Consider the following 17095-nt stretch of genomic DNA (forward strand, 5'->3'; position numbering starts at 1 on the left):
GGCTGCAATTTGCAACCTTGTTGCGTTTTTCCATGGAGGTTGACCCTAACCTCGTGCCTCTTTATGCAAGGCTAAAAAACTCTATCCGAGTTCACTTCACGGCGGGTGGCTCGGATATGAGGAAATTAGGGTATGTAGTCCAGGACGTGCTCAGGAACCTTCTTGGCGTACAAAGGAATGAAATTCTCTCCATCCAGGATTATCCCAGAAGAGGTGACTATGACATCACATTCACCGGAGAAGGTATTTTTAGAGATGTACTAGAAAAGTTAAAAAAAGTTGAAAATAGTCCTGTTTTGAAAGGGATACAAATTGTTGAGCACGTCCTGGATGAGGTAAGACTGGTTATTGTAAAAATATTTTCGCCCTTTGTTTCTGCTCCAGAAGTAATGTCATTTCTAGCAATTTATTTTAAAAGTGTTAAATGTATTGGGAAGATATTAAACGAATATAACATATGGACATCTAAGTGGAAATTCCTTGTGAAGTGTACAAGAGATCCAAATACACCAGGTGGTATACGGCTCCCCCCTGCCCGTTTCAAAATTGGGCAAACAAATGGGGATTTCTTCTTTTCTGGGATGCCAGTATATTGCAGAAATTGTGGGCGCTATGGTCATTCAAAAGAAAACTGTCATGTATCATGTAGAAATTGTGCTAGTGAAGAACATGAGACAAAAGAATGCCCTAAGGAAAAGAAATGCAGTTTTTGCCAGACTCCAGGTCACTTTTATTTTTCTTGCCCTCACAGATTTCGGGAAGATGAGCAAAAGGGGAAGTCCAAGACGTCCGACCAAGGACCAAAAGATCAGACCACCCCTCAGGAGGAGGAACAACAACCTGGAGCCTCTGGAGACAATAAGGGCGTACCAAATAGTGAAGTGTCTCCAGAGTCTATGACAGGTAAAATACCAAATCCCAAAACCTGGCTGCAGGACCTGCGGGAGTCCAAAAGGAGGGCTGAGAAGGAGCAGAAGGGCACTACTGGTAAGGTCAAAAGGGACCGGCAAAAGGCCGACACAGAAGCCCATGCCCAGTCTGGGTCTCCTAGTGCTGAGGGCGCTGAGTGGATAAAGGTGGGTCCTAAGAAAAAGAAAAAGGGTGGTTCGGAGGAGGCAGCAGGAGGTGAACAGATGGACACTTCTCCAGAAGGGGACGTGGACGCTGGACCCTCAGGGGTTTCGGTCTCCGCTGCTACAGGTGGGGACCGGGATCTTGCTGCCTCTGAAGAGTCAGAGGCTCTGCCTTGTGCGCAACCTCCTCCTATAGGACGACCTTCTACAGGTCAAACAGGGGCGGCGGAACCCCTCGGGGACCCACCTGATGAGGAACTGCATGGCCAGCCAATGGAGACCCAGCGGGTTCTGCCAGCCAGCCCTCCGAGCTATGCCAGTGTAGCGTCGGGTTTATATAAATGTGGTAATCTTTCCTCCTCCACGGAGACTCTCGTGACGATACTATCAGATGAGGAGGGAGGCGCAAGCCCAGTGGTCTGATCAGGTTCATCGGACAGGTAAATCCGTTGCTCTTAGTTACCTAAGTAAAATTTCTACATTTTCTAATGATGGCTGAACTCAAAGGTATTTCCTTCAACGTGAGAGGCATAAAATCTAACACGAGAAGAACTGCTCTTTTTAATTTTTTTACGTGTTTTACTGCATCTGTATTTTTTCTGCAAGAATGTAATATCCCACATGAAATGTCATATCAAAAATATAAAGATGAGTGGAAGTGTGGGCCATCTGTCTGGTCCGGATCGAATGCTGCAGGATCAGCGGGTGTAGCCATACTTTTTAAAGGGAACGTTTTAATTGATTTTATTCAGGAAATTTTACCAGGTCGTATTTTATTAGTGAAAGCTTTTATTGATGGTATTAGATGGCAGTTTTTAAATTTTTATGGATCCCCAGAGAAAAATGAAAGAGCCGAAATGCTTGATCTTTTACCATTATTTATTAATAACTCTGAACCTTTTATCTTAGCAGGGGATTTTAATTGTGTTTTAAAAGGTGAAAACCGGCGCTCCAGCTCTGTAAGCAGGAACTACGATAAAACCTCAGGTATGCTACATGATATAGTCAAAGATGCTAAATTGATAGACATATATAAAGAGTGTCATAGTGACAGCCCAGAGGACGCCGGTTTCACTTGGAGCAATGCTAATTGTAGCTCTAGGATTGATTTTATTTTTGGTTCAGATAAAACAATACCTGCCAAATGTGAAGTTTTAACTAATATATTTTCAGACCATAAACTTTTATCCTTTACCATAAAAGTAAATGACAACAAAAAATGTGGTAAGAAAAGCTGGAAAATGAACGTATCCCTTTTAACCGACCCGCAGATTTTATCAGATTTTATTGAGTTTTATAGGAAATGTAGAAAAGGGAAAAAAACAAATGAGACTATGAGTGTATGGTGGGATAGAATGAAAGTAAAAATAAAAGACTTTTTTATTAAAAAGAGTATATGTAGAGCCAAAGAAAAATATGAAGAATATAGAATTTTAAATACCCGCCTACAAACATTATTTAAGCTCAGAGACAATGGGATAGATGTACAAGTTGATATTTCAAACTTAAAAGAAGAGATTTCAAAATGGCTAGAACAAAAAGGAAAAGAGATAATTTTTCGTTCTAGAGTACAACATATAGAAGAAAATGAAAAGTGTTCCAGATATTTTTTTAGGAAAAATAAAAAAGAAAAAGTGATAATTGACCATATAGATGGTGAGAATAATATAAAAAATATGCTGGGTAAAGTTGAGGTTTTTTTTTCTAATCTTTTTAATGGAAAAAATATAGATAATAAATTAATGGATGATTCGCTGCAAGGACTAACAGCTGTTTTAGATCCCGCATCCCAAGAGTTTTTATCCCAAGTTTTAACGGAACAAGAAGTGTTAAAAACTATTAAAAGGTTTAAAACTGGAAAGGTCCCTGGTCCTGATGGCATCCCAATAGAATTTTATGTATGTTTTTATGATATTTTAAAAGATGATTTGTTTTATTTGTTTACTGAGGTTTTTAATAATAAGGTTTTATTAAATTCCTGGAAGAAAGGTGAAGTCTCCCTCCTATACAAAAAAGGTGATAAATCAAAATTAGAAAACTGGAGACCAATAACACTTTTAAATTGTGACTATAAAATAATGGCTAAAATTTGTGCAAATCGTCTAAAAGAAGTCATCAGCAAAGTTATTCATTCTAATCAAGTGTGTGGGGTGCCGGGGCGCAGTATATGGGACAATCTGAATTTAGTGAAAGACTGTATTGAGAATGTGAAAGACAGAAAGGGGAAAATGGCGATTTTATCTATTGATTTTGAAAAAGCATTTGACCATGTCTCACACTTTTATCTTTTTAAAGTTTTAGAGAAAATGGGCATACCAGAAGGGTTTTTACTATCGCTTAAAGCATTTTACAAGGATTGTACAAGTAAGATTTTAGTGAATGGTTTTAAGACACAAGAGGTATTTTTACGGTCAGGGGTGAAACAGGGATGCCCTCTGTCCCCCCTACTGTTTATCTGTGCACTGGAACCAATGTTATGTGCAATACGCCAAAATAAACAGATATGCGGTGTCCCTCTGCCTGGAAGCGGTGGTTTGGAGGCCAAGGTTGTAGGCTACATGGATGACGTGGCGGTCTTGTGTACAGATGCACCATCACTTACGGCCACTCTCCATCAAGTGCAATCCTTTTGTCTAGCTTCTGGTTTTAAAATCAATTTTAATAAGTGTAACATTTTAAGTGTTGGGGGGATGATTTTACGTGATGTACCAATTAATGTCTCCGAATCCATTTCCATTTTAGGTATATCATTCACTGAAAATAATGATGGTTATAATAGTTGGGAAACAGTTACACAGAAAGTAAATACGAAAATATGTATGTGGAACATGAGGAGACTTACAATGGAGGGTAAAGTATTGGTTTTAAAGATGGTGATTTTACCTCTTTTATTGTATCTTAGCATGGTTTTCCCCCCGCCTGTTAATGTTTTAAAAAAGATAACCAAAACCTGTTTTACCTTCTTTTGGAACTCAAAAATGGAAAAGCTGAAAAGAGAAATCGTGATGAAATCAAAAGTAAAAGGTGGTAAAGATTTTCCAGATTTTAATAGGTTTCTTTTAATCCATCTGTTCGTTTACTGTTTTAATGCCCTTTTTAAGAATCACTATTGGTCCTTTTTTATGCGTTTTAATACAGGATTTTTTTATGAGAAAGTTTGGATGGTATGAAGTTAATATATCTGTGCCCCATGCTTTTAATTTGTCGACGCATTATGAGATTTTAAGGAAAATAGTGTCCGATTTTAATTTAGGGACTAAGAAAATAGAGGAATTAAGAAATAGTAAGAAACTAATTAAAGAAATACGTAAAAGTGAGGAAATATGTAATGTTGACAGATATGATGATGACAAATCTATGTCTATCTGGAAAATGATTAACGTTTTTTATCTTTTTAATGAACAGAGAGATCTGGCTTGGAGTTGCATGCACCGCTGTCTTCCTTGCCGGGCATTCCAATACAGAAGAGGATTTGTGAGGTCTGCCATCTGCCCAAGAGCCGGATGCCAAGACGAGGAAACGGTGGAACATCTATTATGGACATGTAATTTTGCAAAGGATTTCTGGAGAAGACTGCTCCCCCTACTGGAAAGGGTGGCAGACCTCAAGGACTTTACATATAAAACTGTGCTATACGGACTTATGGAATGCCCCACAATGGACCAGTACACAATGGCTTGGAAGACAGTGAACTGCGCCAAGTCATCTCTCTGGAAAGCGCGCAACATTGCTATTTTTAAACAAGATGTTTTATCAGTGAATGATGTTTTAAGTTTATGTTTATGTGAAATGTATACTTATTATTTAATTGACAAAAAGAAGAATGTACATATTTCCAAAAAATGGCTTGTTGACCAATGGAACCTAATTATTTAAAATCTTTGTATTTTTTTGTTTTGTAAATTTCATTTGTCTTTTAACGTTTGGTATTTGTTTAATTATGCTTGTAATTTGTTAAAGTTTTAATAAACGGTTTTATCCCTCTGCAGGGGATAGCCAAATTAAAAAAAAAATCTGTTCTTATCAGTTTAATATCTGATACGTCCCCTATCTGGGGACCATATATTAAATGGATTTTTAGAACAGGGAGATGGAAAAAGAGCTTGCTCTGTCCACTCCACGCATTGACCTGGTATTGCAGTATCTCCAGGACCGGTGCACCCCTTCTTTAATGCAGTTTCTAAAATCAGAAAGAATTGAATTCAATGCTTTTTGTTCATTTTGCTTGTTTGTCGGATTTTGGGATGGACTCTTTGGCTTTGCTTTTCTTCTCCTCATTGGATTTTTCATGTTAAAAGTTGCAGAAGCCAGATGACAAGCTCATTTTGGTTCAACTTCAGCAACTGTGCATTGCATTGCCATGTAATGTAATGTAATGCAATGCTATCTATCTAGCTCTCCCTCTATACTTCCTTTTGGATAAACAGACATATTAGGCAAGCATTTTGGAGCTTTCACCTAAATAACTACAGGTGGTGAGATAAGCTGCACAATATAATTGACCTTTCAGTATATTGTTGCACACACACCATCTATTTAGCAAATGCCCTTGTTATCAACAGCAGCCTTTTAAACTCACCTGAGCTAACAGGTATGTGAGCTGGTTACTCTGCTGCGCTTAAAATTTCTTTTTTGGTTTGCTACAATGCCTTTTCTGAAACGTTGTCTCCCTCTGCTGGAACACTGACTTCTTTCATTTAATGCCTGCAGACTATAAAAGAGAAACCAACCCAAAAAGTTTGGTTGATTAGTCTGTGGCATTCTTTTAAACTGTTGCTTATGGCGGTCTCTGTGAGCTTCTCAGTGACATTCAGCCATCCAGGTATCCCGCCTGCAGTAGACGGAATGTGGCAATGGAACGCTGGCTGCGCGTGTCATAATAGGCTCTGAGCCTTTATATACCTGCGCACAGCAGCAGCCACCTTCAGTCTGCTGCTGGACAGCCAGCAGCAGCAGCCGCAGGAGAGGTAATTAATCAGCAACCCTCCTGCTAAGGGTAGACAGCTGCTCGTTCCACCCCCCCCCCGCCTTAATTGGTTCTCCTCCCTTCCAACGGTGTTGAGGCGGGTGGGAACAGCCAGAGGTTGAGGGTACTGTGCTAAAAGAGGTGGAGTTATGCAGATCTAAAACGCGTGGATTGCAGCAGCAGCAAGCCGAAAAGTGCAGGCATGTGAGGGATCTAGAGGTTGACAGCATATCTTCTTAACGGGAGTCCAGGTGGCCATCTCCACAAATGGACTTTTCAGAATCCTTGGGTGGCACCGTAGTCGGAAACCAATTCTGGTTATCGCTTCTCGGCCTTTTGGCTAAGATCAAGTGTAGTATCTGTTCTTATCAGTTTAATATCTGATACGTCCCCTATCTGGGGACCATATATTAAATGGATTTTTAGAACAGGGAGATGGAAAAAGAGCTTGCTCTGTCCACTCCACGCATTGACCTGGTATTGCAGTATCTCCAGGACCGGTGCACCCCTTCTTTAATGCAGTTTCTAAAATCAGAAAGAATTGAATTCAATGCTTTTTGTTCATTTTGCTTGTTTGTCGGATTTTGGGATGGACTCTTTGGCTTTGCTTTTCTTCTCCTCATTGGATTTTTCATGTTAAAAGTTGCAGAAGCCAGATGACAAGCTCATTTTGGTTCAACTTCAGCAACTGTGCATTGCATTGCCATGTAATGTAATGTAATGCAATGCTATCTATCTAGCTCTCCCTCTATACTTCCTTTTGGATAAACAGACATATTAGGCAAGCATTTTGGAGCTTTCACCTAAATAACTACAGGTGGTGAGATAAGCTGCACAATATAATTGACCTTTCAGTATATTGTTGCACACACACCATCTATTTAGCAAATGCCCTTGTTATCAACAGCAGCCTTTTAAACTCACCTGAGCTAACAGGTATGTGAGCTGGTTACTCTGCTGCGCTTAAAATTTCTTTTTTGGTTTGCTACAATGCCTTTTCTGAAACGTTGTCTCCCTCTGCTGGAACACTGACTTCTTTCATTTAATGCCTGCAGACTATAAAAGAGAAACCAACCCAAAAAGTTTGGTTGATTAGTCTGTGGCATTCTTTTAAACTGTTGCTTATGGCGGTCTCTGTGAGCTTCTCAGTGACATTCAGCCATCCAGGTATCCCGCCTGCAGTAGACGGAATGTGGCAATGGAACGCTGGCTGCGCGTGTCATAATAGGCTCTGAGCCTTTATATACCTGCGCACAGCAGCAGCCACCTTCAGTCTGCTGCTGGACAGCCAGCAGTAGCAGCAGCAGGAGAGGTAATTAATCAGCAACCCTCCTGCTAAGGGTAGACAGCTGCTCGTTCCACCCCCCCCCCGCCTTAATTGGTTCTCCTCCCTTCCAACGGTGTTGAGGCGGGTGGGAACAGCCGGGGGTTGAGGGTACTGTGCTAAAAGAGGTGGAGTTATGCAGATCTAAAACGCGTGGATTGCAGCAGCAGCAAGCCGAAAAGTGCAGGCATGTGAGGGATCTAGAGGTTGACAGCATGTCTTCTTAACGGGAGTCCAGGTGGCCATCTCCACAAATGGACTTTTCAGAATCCTTGGGTGGCACCGTAGTCGGAAACCAATTCTGGTTATCGCTTCTCGGCCTTTTGGCTAAGATCAAGTGTAGTATCTGTTCTTATCAGTTTAATATCTGATACGTCCCCTATCTGGGGACCATATATTAAATGGATTTTTAGAACAGGGAGATGGAAAAAGAGCTTGCTCTGTCCACTCCACGCATTGACCTGGTATTGCAGTATCTCCAGGACCGGTGCACCCCTTCTTTAATGCAGTTTCTAAAATCAGAAAGAATTGAATTCAATGCTTTTTGTTCATTTTGCTTGTTTGTCGGATTTTGGGATGGACTCTTTGGCTTTGCTTTTCTTCTCCTCATTGGATTTTTCATGTTAAAAGTTGCAGAAGCCAGATGACAAGCTCATTTTGGTTCAACTTCAGCAACTGTGCATTGCATTGCCATGTAATGTAATGTAATGCAATGCTATCTATCTAGCTCTCCCTCTATACTTCCTTTTGGATAAACAGACATATTAGGCAAGCATTTTGGAGCTTTCACCTAAATAACTACAGGTGGTGAGATAAGCTGCACAATATAATTGACCTTTCAGTATATTGTTGCACACACACCATCTATTTAGCAAATGCCCTTGTTATCAACAGCAGCCTTTTAAACTCACCTGAGCTAACAGGTATGTGAGCTGGTTACTCTGCTGCGCTTAAAATTTCTTTTTTGGTTTGCTACAATGCCTTTTCTGAAACGTTGTCTCCCTCTGCTGGAACACTGACTTCTTTCATTTAATGCCTGCAGACTATAAAAGAGAAACCAACCCAAAAAGTTTGGTTGATTAGTCTGTGGCATTCTTTTAAACTGTTGCTTATGGCGGTCTCTGTGAGCTTCTCAGTGACATTCAGCCATCCAGGTATCCCGCCTGCAGTAGACGGAATGTGGCAATGGAACGCTGGCTGCGCGTGTCATAATAGGCTCTGAGCCTTTATATACCTGCGCACAGCAGCAGCCACCTTCAGTCTGCTGCTGGACAGCCAGCAGCAGCAGCAGCAGGAGAGGTAATTAATCAGCAACCCTCCTGCTAAGGGTAGACAGCTGCTCGTTCCACCCCCCCCCCCGCCTTAATTGGTTCTCCTCCCTTCCAACGGTGTTGAGGCGGGTGGGAACAGCCGGGGGTTGAGGGTACTGTGCTAAAAGAGGTGGAGTTATGCAGATCTAAAACGCGTGGATTGCAGCAGCAGCAAGCCGAAAAGTGCAGGCATGTGAGGGATCTAGAGGTTGACAGCATATCTTCTTAACGGGAGTCCAGGTGGCCATCTCCACAAATGGACTTTTCAGAATCCTTGGGTGGCACCGTAGTCGGAAACCAATTCTGGTTATCGCTTCTCGGCCTTTTGGCTAAGATCAAGTGTAGTATCTGTTCTTATCAGTTTAATATCTGATACGTCCCCTATCTGGGGACCATATATTAAATGGATTTTTAGAACAGGGAGATGGAAAAAGAGCTTGCTCTGTCCACTCCACGCATTGACCTGGTATTGCAGTATCTCCAGGACCGGTGCACCCCTTCTTTAATGCAGTTTCTAAAATCAGAAAGAATTGAATTGAATGCTTTTTGTTCATTTTGCTTGTTTGTCGGATTTTGGGATGGACTCTTTGGCTTTGCTTTTCTTCTCCTCATTGGATTTTTCATGTTAAAAGTTGCAGAAGCCAGATGACAAGCTCATTTTGGTTCAACTTCAGCAACTGTGCATTGCATTGCCATGTAATGTAATGTAATGCAATGCTATCTATCTAGCTCTCCCTCTATACTTCCTTTTGGATAAACAGACATATTAGGCAAGCATTTTGGAGCTTTCACCTAAATAACTACAGGTGGTGAGATAAGCTGCACAATATAATTGACCTTTCAGTATATTGTTGCACACACACCATCTATTTAGCAAATGCCCTTGTTATCAACAGCAGCCTTTTAAACTCACCTGAGCTAACAGGTATGTGAGCTGGTTACTCTGCTGCGCTTAAAATTTCTTTTTTGGTTTGCTACAATGCCTTTTCTGAAACGTTGTCTCCCTCTGCTGGAACACTGACTTCTTTCATTTAATGCCTGCAGACTATAAAAGAGAAACCAACCCAAAAAGTTTGGTTGATTAGTCTGTGGCATTCTTTTAAACTGTTGCTTATGGCGGTCTCTGTGAGCTTCTCAGTGACATTCAGCCATCCAGGTATCCCGCCTGCAGTAGACGGAATGTGGCAATGGAACGCTGGCTGCGCGTGTCATAATAGGCTCTGAGCCTTTATATACCTGCGCACAGCAGCAGCCACCTTCAGTCTGCTGCTGGACAGCCAGCAGTAGCAGCAGCAGGAGAGGTAATTAATCAGCAACCCTCCTGCTAAGGGTAGACAGCTGCTCGTTCCCCCCCCCCCGCCTTAATTGGTTCTCCTCCCTTCCAACGGTGTTGAGGCGGGTGGGAACAGCCGGGGGTTGAGGGTACTGTGCTAAAAGAGGTGGAGTTATGCAGATCTAAAACGCGTGGATTGCAGCAGCAGCAAGCCGAAAAGTGCAGGCATGTGAGGGATCTAGAGGTTGACAGCATGTCTTCTTAACGGGAGTCCAGGTGGCCATCTCCACAAATGGACTTTTCAGAATCCTTGGGTGGCACCGTAGTCGGAAACCAATTCTGGTTATCGCTTCTCGGCCTTTTGGCTAAGATCAAGTGTAGTATCTGTTCTTATCAGTTTAATATCTGATACGTCCCCTATCTGGGGACCATATATTAAATGGATTTTTAGAACAGGGAGATGGAAAAAGAGCTTGCTCTGTCCACTCCACGCATTGACCTGGTATTGCAGTATCTCCAGGACCGGTGCACCCCTTCTTTAATGCAGTTTCTAAAATCAGAAAGAATTGAATTCAATGCTTTTTGTTCATTTTGCTTGTTTGTCGGATTTTGGGATGGACTCTTTGGCTTTGCTTTTCTTCTCCTCATTGGATTTTTCATGTTAAAAGTTGCAGAAGCCAGATGACAAGCTCATTTTGGTTCAACTTCAGCAACTGTGCATTGCATTGCCATGTAATGTAATGTAATGCAATGCTATCTATCTAGCTCTCCCTCTATACTTCCTTTTGGATAAACAGACATATTAGGCAAGCATTTTGGAGCTTTCACCTAAATAACTACAGGTGGTGAGATAAGCTGCACAATATAATTGACCTTTCAGTATATTGTTGCACACACACCATCTATTTAGCAAATGCCCTTGTTATCAACAGCAGCCTTTTAAACTCACCTGAGCTAACAGGTATGTGAGCTGGTTACTCTGCTGCGCTTAAAATTTCTTTTTTGGTTTGCTACAATGCCTTTTCTGAAACGTTGTCTCCCTCTGCTGGAACACTGACTTCTTTCATTTAATGCCTGCAGACTATAAAAGAGAAACCAACCCAAAAAGTTTGGTTGATTAGTCTGTGGCATTCTTTTAAACTGTTGCTTATGGCGGTCTCTGTGAGCTTCTCAGTGACATTCAGCCATCCAGGTATCCCGCCTGCAGTAGACGGAATGTGGCAATGGAACGCTGGCTGCGCGTGTCATAATAGGCTCTGAGCCTTTATATACCTGCGCACAGCAGCAGCCACCTTCAGTCTGCTGCTGGACAGCCAGCAGCAGCAGCAGCAGGAGAGGTAATTAATCAGCAACCCTCCTGCTAAGGGTAGACAGCTGCTCGTTCCACCCCCCCCCCGCCTTAATTGGTTCTCCTCCCTTCCAACGGTGTTGAGGCGGGTGGGAACAGCCGGGGGTTGAGGGTACTGTGCTAAAAGAGGTGGAGTTATGCAGATCTAAAACGCGTGGATTGCAGCAGCAGCAAGCCGAAAAGTGCAGGCATGTGAGGGATCTAGAGGTTGACAGCATGTCTTCTTAACGGGAGTCCAGGTGGCCATCTCCACAAATGGACTTTTCAGAATCCTTGGGTGGCACCGTAGTCGGAAACCAATTCTGGTTATCGCTTCTCGGCCTTTTGGCTAAGATCAAGTGTAGTATCTGTTCTTATCAGTTTAATATCTGATACGTCCCCTATCTGGGGACCATATATTAAATGGATTTTTAGAACAGGGAGATGGAAAAAGAGCTTGCTCTGTCCACTCCACGCATTGACCTGGTATTGCAGTATCTCCAGGACCGGTGCACCCCTTCTTTAATGCAGTTTCTAAAATCAGAAAGAATTGAATTCAATGCTTTTTGTTCATTTTGCTTGTTTGTCGGATTTTGGGATGGACTCTTTGGCTTTGCTTTTCTTCTCCTCATTGGATTTTTCATGTTAAAAGTTGCAGAAGCCAGATGACAAGCTCATTTTGGTTCAACTTCAGCAACTGTGCATTGCATTGCCATGTAATGTAATGTAATGCAATGCTATCTATCTAGCTCTCCCTCTATACTTCCTTTTGGATAAACAGACATATTAGGCAAGCATTTTGGAGCTTTCACCTAAATAACTACAGGTGGTGAGATAAGCTGCACAATATAATTGACCTTTCAGTATATTGTTGCACACACACCATCTATTTAGCAAATGCCCTTGTTATCAACAGCAGCCTTTTAAACTCACCTGAGCTAACAGGTATGTGAGCTGGTTACTCTGCTGCGCTTAAAATTTCTTTTTTGGTTTGCTACAATGCCTTTTCTGAAACGTTGTCTCCCTCTGCTGGAACACTGACTTCTTTCATTTAATGCCTGCAGACTATAAAAGAGAAACCAACCCAAAAAGTTTGGTTGATTAGTCTGTGGCATTCTTTTAAACTGTTGCTTATGGCGGTCTCTGTGAGCTTCTCAGTGACATTCAGCCATCCAGGTATCCCGCCTGCAGTAGACGGAATGTGGCAATGGAACGCTGGCTGCGCGTGTCATAATAGGCTCTGAGCCTTTATATACCTGCGCACAGCAGCAGCCACCTTCAGTCTGCTGCTGGACAGCCAGCAGCAGCATCAGCAGGAGAGGTAATTAATCAGCAACCCTCCTGCTAAGGGTAGACAGCTGCTCGTTCCACCCCCCCCCCCGCCTTAATTGGTTCTCCTCCCTTCCAACGGTGTTGAGGCGGGTGGGAACAGCCGGGGGTTGAGGGTACTGTGCTAAAAGAGGTGGAGTTATGCAGATCTAAAACGCGTGGATTGCAGCAGCAGCAAGCCGAAAAGTGCAGGCATGTGAGGGATCTAGAGGTTGACAGCATGTCTTCTTAACGGGAGTCCAGGTGGCCATCTCCACAAATGGACTTTTCAGAATCCTTGGGTGGCACCGTAGTCGGAAACCAATTCTGGTTATCGCTTCTCGGCCTTTTGGCTAAGATCAAGTGTAGTATCTGTTCTTATCAGTTTAATATCTGATACGTCCCCTATCTGGGGACCATATATTAAATGGATTTTTAGAACAGGGAGATGGAAAAAGAGCTTGCTCTGTCCACTCCACGCATTGACCTGGTATTGCAGTATCTCCAGGACCGGTGCACCCCTTCTTTAATGCAGTTTCTAAAATCAGAAAGAATTGAATTCAATGCTTTTTGTTCATTTTGCTTGTTTGTCGGATTTTGGGATGGACTCTTTGGCTTTGCTTTTCTTCTCCTCATTGGATTTTTCATGTTAAAAGTTGCAGAAGCCAGATGACAAGCTCATTTTGGTTCCACTTCAGCAACTGTGCATTGCATTGCCATGTAATGTAATGTAATGCAATGCTATCTATCTAGCTCTCCCTCTATACTTCCTTTTGGATAAACAGACATATTAGGCAAGCATTTTGGAGCTTTCACCTAAATAACTACAGGTGGTGAGATAAGCTGCACAATATAATTGACCTTTCAGTATATTGTTGCACACACACCATCTATTTAGCAAATGCCCTTGTTATCAACAGCAGCCTTTTAAACTCACCTGAGCTAACAGGTATGTGAGCTGGTTACTCTGCTGCGCTTAAAATTTCTTTTTTGGTTTGCTACAATGCCTTTTCTGAAACGTTGTCTCCCTCTGCTGGAACACTGACTTCTTTCATTTAATGCCTGCAGACTATAAAAGAGAAACCAACCCAAAAAGTTTGGTTGATTAGTCTGTGGCATTCTTTTAAACTGTTGCTTATGGCGGTCTCTGTGAGCTTCTCAGTGACATTCAGCCATCCAGGTATCCCGCCTGCAGTAGACGGAATGTGGCAATGGAACGCTGGCTGCGCGTGTCATAATAGGCTCTGAGCCTTTATATACCTGCGCACAGCAGCAGCCACCTTCAGTCTGCTGCTGGACAGCCAGCAGCAGCAGCAGCAGGAGAGGTAATTAATCAGCAACCCTCCTGCTAAGGGTAGACAGCTGCTCGTTCCACCCCCCCCCCCCGCCTTAATTGGTTCTCCTCCCTTCCAACGGTGTTGAGGCGGGTGGGAACAGCCGGGGGTTGAGGGTACTGTGCTAAAAGAGGTGGAGTTATGCAGATCTAAAACGCGTGGATTGCAGCAGCAGCAAGCCGAAAAGTGCAGGCATGTGAGGGATCTAGAGGTTGACAGCATGTCTTCTTAACGGGAGTCCAGGTGGCCATCTCCACGAATGGACTTTTCAGAATCCTTGGGTGGCACCGTAGTCGGAAACCAATTCTGGTTATCGCTTCTCGGCCTTTTGGCTAAGATCAAGTGTAGTATCTGTTCTTATCAGTTTAATATCTGATACGTCCCCTATCTGGGGACCATATATTAAATGGATTTTTAGAACAGGGAGATGGAAAAAGAGCTTGCTCTGTCCACTCCACGCATTGACCTGGTATTGCAGTATCTCCAGGACCGGTGCACCCCTTCTTTAATGCAGTTTCTAAAATCAGAAAGAATTGAATTCAATGCTTTTTGTTCATTTTGCTTGTTTGTCGGATTTTGGGATGGACTCTTTGGCTTTGCTTTTCTTCTCCTCATTGGATTTTTCATGTTAAAAGTTGCAGAAGCCAGATGACAAGCTCATTTTGGTTCAACTTCAGCAACTGTGCATTGCATTGCCATGTAATGTAATGTAATGCAATGCTATCTATCTAGCTCTCCCTCTATACTTCCTTTTGGATAAACAGACATATTAGGCAAGCATTTTGGAGCTTTCACCTAAATAACTACAGGTGGTGAGATAAGCTGCACAATATAATTGACCTTTCAGTATATTGTTGCACACACACCATCTATTTAGCAAATGCCCTTGTTATCAACAGCAGCCTTTTAAACTCACCTGAGCTAACAGGTATGTGAGCTGGTTACTCTGCTGCGCTTAAAATTTCTTTTTTGGTTTGCTACAATGCCTTTTCTGAAACGTTGTCTCCCTCTGCTGGAACACTGACTTCTTTCATTTAATGCCTGCAGACTATAAAAGAGAAACCAACCCAAAAAGTTTGGTTGATTAGTCTGTGGCATTCTTTTAAACTGTTGCTTATGGCGGTCTCTGTGAGCTTCTCAGTGACATTCAGCCATCCAGGTATCCCGCCTGCAGTAGACGGAATGTGGCAATGGAACGCTGGCTGCGCGTGTCATAATAGGCTCTGAGCCTTTATATACCTGCGCACAGCAGCAGCCACCTTCAGTCTGCTGCTGGACAGCCAGCAGCAGCAGGAGAGGTAATTAATCAGCAACCCTCCTGCTAAGGGTAGACAGCTGCTCGTTCCACCCCCCCCCCGCCTTAATTGGTTCTCCTCCCTTCCAATGGTGTTGAGGCGGGTGGGAACAGCCGGGGGTTGAGGGTACTGTGCTAAAAGAGGTGGAGTTATGCAGATCTAAAACGCGTGGATTGCAGCAGCAGCAAGCCGAAAAGTGCAGGCATGTGAGGGATCTAGAGGTTGACAGCATGTCTTCTTAACGGGAGTCCAGGTGGCCATCTCCACAAATGGACTTTTCAGAATCCTTGGGTGGCACCGTAGTCGGAAACCAATTCTGGTTATCGCTTCTCGGCCTTTTGGCTAAGATCAAGTGTAGTATCTGTTCTTATCAGTTTAATATCTGATACGTCCCCTATCTGGGGACCATATATTAAATGGATTTTTAGAACAGGGAGATGGAAAAAGAGCTTGCTCTGTCCACTCCACGCATTGACCTGGTATTGCAGTATCTCCAGGACCGGTGCACCCCTTCTTTAATGCAGTTTCTAAAATCAGAAAGAATTGAATTCAATGCTTTTTGTTCATTTTGCTTGTTTGTCGGATTTTGGGATGGACTCTTTGGCTTTGCTTTTCTTCTCCTCATTGGATTTTTCATGTTAAAAGTTGCAGAAGCCAGATGACAAGCTCATTTTGGTTCAACTTCAGCAACTGTGCATTGCATTGCCATGTAATGTAATGTAATGCAATGCTATCTATCTAGCTCTCCCTCTATACTTCCTTTTGGATAAACAGACATATTAGGCAAGCATTTTGGAGCTTTCACCTAAATAACTACAGGTGGTGAGATAAGCTGCACAATATAATTGACCTTTCAGTATATTGTTGCACACACACCATCTATTTAGCAAATGCCCTTGTTATCAACAGCAGCCTTTTAAACTCACCTGAGCTAACAGGTATGTGAGCTGGTTACTCTGCTGCGCTTAAAATTTCTTTTTTGGTTTGCTACAATGCCTTTTCTGAAACGTTGTCTCCCTCTGCTGGAACACTGACTTCTTTCATTTAATGCCTGCAGACTATAAAAGAGAAACCAACCCAAAAAGTTTGGTTGATTAGTCTGTGGCATTCTTTTAAACTGTTGCTTATGGCAGTCTCTGTGAGCTTCTCAGTGACATTCAGCCATCCAGGTATCCCGCCTGCAGTAGACGGAATGTGGCAATGGAACGCTGGCTGCGCGTGTCATAATAGGCTCTGAGCCTTTATATACCTGCGCACAGCAGCAGCCACCTTCAGTCTGCTGCTGGACAGCCAGCAGCAGCAGCAGCAGGAGAGGTAATTAATCAGCAACCCTCCTGCTAAGGGTAGACAGCTGCTCGTTCCACCCCCCCCCCGCCTTAATTGGTTCTCCTCCCTTCCAACGGTGTTGAGGCGGGTGGGAACAGCCGGGGGTTGAGGGTACTGTGCTAAAAGAGGTGGAGTTATGCAGATCTAAAACGCGTGGATTGCAGCAGCAGCAAGCCGAAAAGTGCAGGCATGTGAGGGATCTAGAGGTTGACAGCATGTCTTCTTAACGGGAGTCCAGGTGGCCATCTCCACAAATGGACTTTTCAGAATCCTTGGGTGGCACCGTAGTCGGAAACCAATTCTGGTTATCGCTTCTCGGCCTTTTGGCTAAGATCAAGTGTAGTATCTGTTCTTATCAGTTTAATATCTGATACGTCCCCTATCTGGGGACCATATATTAAATGGATTTTTAGAACAGGGAGATGGAAAAAGAGCTTGCTCTGTCCACTCCACGCATTGACCTGGTATTGCAGTATCTCCAGGACCGGTGCACCCCTTCTTTAATGCAGTTTCTAAAATCAGAAAGAATTGAATTCAATGCTTTTTGTTCATTTTGCTT

General features: G+C 42.9%; 10 non-coding genes across 10 annotated transcripts; all 10 read left to right on the forward strand.

Annotated features, from left to right (window-relative positions):
* The first annotated feature begins 5050 nt into the window (after positions 1–5050).
* On the forward strand, positions 5051–5239 carry LOC141230319 (U2 spliceosomal RNA). Its single transcript, XR_012296864.1, has one exon. It is a non-coding gene; the product is annotated as a U2 spliceosomal RNA (small nuclear RNA).
* Positions 5240–6359: 1120 nt separating this feature from the next.
* LOC141230810 (U2 spliceosomal RNA) lies at positions 6360–6550 on the forward strand. The gene has a single exon (XR_012297262.1). It is a non-coding gene; the product is annotated as a U2 spliceosomal RNA (small nuclear RNA).
* A 1120-nt stretch (positions 6551–7670) lies between these two features.
* On the forward strand, positions 7671–7861 carry LOC141230813 (U2 spliceosomal RNA). The gene has a single exon (XR_012297264.1). It is a non-coding gene; the product is annotated as a U2 spliceosomal RNA (small nuclear RNA).
* A 1121-nt stretch (positions 7862–8982) lies between these two features.
* LOC141230814 (U2 spliceosomal RNA) lies at positions 8983–9173 on the forward strand. The gene has a single exon (XR_012297265.1). It is a non-coding gene; the product is annotated as a U2 spliceosomal RNA (small nuclear RNA).
* Positions 9174–10291: 1118 nt separating this feature from the next.
* On the forward strand, positions 10292–10482 carry LOC141230815 (U2 spliceosomal RNA). Its single transcript, XR_012297266.1, has one exon. It is a non-coding gene; the product is annotated as a U2 spliceosomal RNA (small nuclear RNA).
* Positions 10483–11602: 1120 nt separating this feature from the next.
* LOC141230816 (U2 spliceosomal RNA) lies at positions 11603–11793 on the forward strand. Its single transcript, XR_012297267.1, has one exon. It is a non-coding gene; the product is annotated as a U2 spliceosomal RNA (small nuclear RNA).
* Positions 11794–12914: 1121 nt separating this feature from the next.
* Positions 12915–13105, forward strand: LOC141230817 (U2 spliceosomal RNA). The gene has a single exon (XR_012297268.1). It is a non-coding gene; the product is annotated as a U2 spliceosomal RNA (small nuclear RNA).
* A 1122-nt stretch (positions 13106–14227) lies between these two features.
* On the forward strand, positions 14228–14418 carry LOC141230818 (U2 spliceosomal RNA). Its single transcript, XR_012297269.1, has one exon. It is a non-coding gene; the product is annotated as a U2 spliceosomal RNA (small nuclear RNA).
* A 1114-nt stretch (positions 14419–15532) lies between these two features.
* LOC141230819 (U2 spliceosomal RNA) lies at positions 15533–15723 on the forward strand. The gene has a single exon (XR_012297270.1). It is a non-coding gene; the product is annotated as a U2 spliceosomal RNA (small nuclear RNA).
* A 1120-nt stretch (positions 15724–16843) lies between these two features.
* On the forward strand, positions 16844–17034 carry LOC141230820 (U2 spliceosomal RNA). The gene has a single exon (XR_012297271.1). It is a non-coding gene; the product is annotated as a U2 spliceosomal RNA (small nuclear RNA).
* Positions 17035–17095: the final 61 nt, after the last annotated feature.

The sequence above is a fragment of the Phyllobates terribilis genome, unplaced genomic scaffold (assembly GCF_046119375.1).
Source record: "Phyllobates terribilis strain yellow unplaced genomic scaffold, ASM4611937v1 Scaffold_499__1_contigs__length_1316695, whole genome shotgun sequence".
Taxonomy (NCBI): domain Eukaryota; kingdom Metazoa; phylum Chordata; class Amphibia; order Anura; family Dendrobatidae; genus Phyllobates; species Phyllobates terribilis.